Source organism: Trichechus manatus, unplaced genomic scaffold, assembly GCF_000243295.1.
Source record: "Trichechus manatus latirostris isolate Lorelei unplaced genomic scaffold, TriManLat1.0 scaffold00120, whole genome shotgun sequence".
NCBI classification, from domain to species: domain Eukaryota; kingdom Metazoa; phylum Chordata; class Mammalia; order Sirenia; family Trichechidae; genus Trichechus; species Trichechus manatus.
The window spans coordinates 8,968,054-8,970,337 of NW_004444056.1; the positions used below are offsets into that span (position 1 = coordinate 8,968,054).

General features: G+C 47.1%; 2 pseudogenes; both read left to right on the plus strand.

Annotated features, from left to right (window-relative positions):
- The window catches only part of LOC101354860 (serine/threonine-protein kinase MARK2 pseudogene), a 12,204-nt pseudogene extending 11,020 nt beyond the window's left edge, over nt 1-1,184 (plus strand).
- A 646-nt stretch (nt 1,185-1,830) lies between these two features.
- LOC101355124 (histo-blood group ABO system transferase 1-like) overlaps nt 1,831-2,284 on the plus strand; it is a 5,734-nt pseudogene continuing 5,280 nt past the window's right edge.

Genomic DNA, 2,284 nt, shown 5'->3' on the forward strand with positions numbered 1-2,284 from the left:
AATAACTGGTTAAAGATCTCTACCCCGCTGGGAGGAATTCCTTTCTCTTTCCCCTTGCTTTGCCCATTCTCTTATGAATTATTCTAACCTCCTGTCTTATCTGTTGTTTCAGTATTTGGAAGTAGCTCTGAGGCTAGTGGCTGTAGCTCAGGCTGGACATAATCTAAGCTTGGTGCAGGGTTAGAATCTGCCCCCATACATTCCTTTGTAGGGATCCTGGGGATAGAGGGTAGGATCAGTCAGAATTCAAGCTTGACCCAATATCAGGGTTCACCTCAAAACTTTTGTTTACTGTCATTAAAATTTACCCATTGGTATTAGCCCTGAGGTTCGAGTCTGTAGCTCAGATCAGGCTGATCCAAGCTTGGCTGAGCATCAGGGTCAAGATCACTGGCAAGACTAAACAGAACTTCTCCTGCCTTTTGAAACACTCCCATGAAGTAAGAATAAAGAGAACATTGAATCATCCCAACATAGTTATTTGAAGAGCTCAAGACTGAGAAAACTCTACTTTTTATGGCGTACACTAATGGATGAGAATGAGTGATTACCTAGTGGCTCATGGAAATGTGAAAGAAAAAGTGACCCAAGCTAAATTCTGCCAGTGTCTGCTCTGCAGTACTGTCACCAGAAGTTTAGTGTGCATAGAGTTAAAAGCAGAAAACCTGCCCTTGGATGCTGTTATGATATCAAAATTGCAGATGTTGTCTTCAGCAAGGAATTCACCTTTGGCAAAAAGCTGGATACCTTTTGTAGCAGTCCTCATCATTCTGCCCCAGAACTCTTCTAGGGCCAAAAGTATGATAAAACCACAGTGGATATGTGGAGCATGGGAGTCATTGTATATACACTTGTCAGAAGACGCCTGTCTTTTGATGGACGGAACTTCAAGTAGCTGCAGGAGCAGATGCTGAATGGAAAATATTATGTTCCCTTCTATATGTTCATGGAGTGTGAAAATCTGCTCAAGAAATGTCTCATCCTTAGTACTAGTAAGAGAAGTACTTCAAAGCAAATCATGAAAGCTCTGTGGATGAATGTGGGCCATAAAGACTATGAACTAAAGCCTTACATGGAGCTACTCACTGACTACAAGGACCCTGGCAACCTGAGTCGATGGCGTCCATGGGTTACACATGGAAGAGATCTGGTCCTCATTGATGGACCAGGGCTCAAACTGCTAGCTCCCTGTGTCGCCTAAAAGGAGAAGACCAGCCGTGTGCACAGTGAGCGTTCTCAACCAGCACAAATCAAAGCAAGAATCTCCACATTTGGAGGCTAGCTTTGGCCAGACCTCCATCTAGAATAGCAAATACAACCTAACTATGAGAGAGTCCAGGACCTCCAGGGCTTCTCTGCCTCAGACTCCCCAGCCCTGCCTTTCCTGCACCAAGAATGCAATTTGGCCCCAGAGCAGCTGGCCCAGGCCTCTGGGTTGTGCCCCAGAAAGAGTATTTATAAGGTGCAGTACCCCAGAAGTCCAGAAGTCCAGCATGTCTCTATGGCTTCCTCCTCAGCCCACCACATCGCTGCTCTGGTGGAAGGAGCCCCAGGCAGAACCCGTTTTCCCCAGGATGTGTCCAGTAGAAACTGCATGCATGCTGGACACCTTGACAGGTGTGTGACCAGCATAATTTTCCCTTTGGTGTGACCCCAACCTCTCCCCCTGGTATGACCCAGGATTTGCAGGCTTCCACTGGAAGGTTCCTCAAGATTCTCAGAAGAAATCTGTCTTCAGCTGTGCCAGAAGGAACCCGAAAGAACTTGAATGTAAGGACTGATGCTGAAACCTCCAGAGGCCAAGCTGTGTTCCCTAAACTTCATGTGAGCATGAAGATCAGCTCCCAGTCCCCGCTGCTGTGCCTGGCTGGCAAGTGGGGCCAGGAGGACTTCATATACTGGAGGGCGGAGAAGTGCAAACTCCCTGGGCAGTCTCTCAATGGGGTTCCACTGAAGAGGATACCTGGCACCTGCATGGCTTTCAACATCATTGCCTCCAAACCAACCAAGGAACTTAAGCTTTAAAGGCCGCCAGAAATCACCGGGGAGAATACAGCAGAGGCCAGACAGTCCTTGCTGCCAACCAGCCACTTTGCCTACACCTGGGCAAAACTGCTCTGACTGGACAGGTGTGTTTCCTCTGGGGAACTTCTTCACTCCCTTCCCTTCTCTATCTTTTCTAATTTGTCTGTGAGGGATGGGAGATGGGTCTGTAGAAATATGCAAAGACAATCCAAATGAGAACAAACAGAAGCTATTTATTCAAAGCTTGCTATAGCAAGGG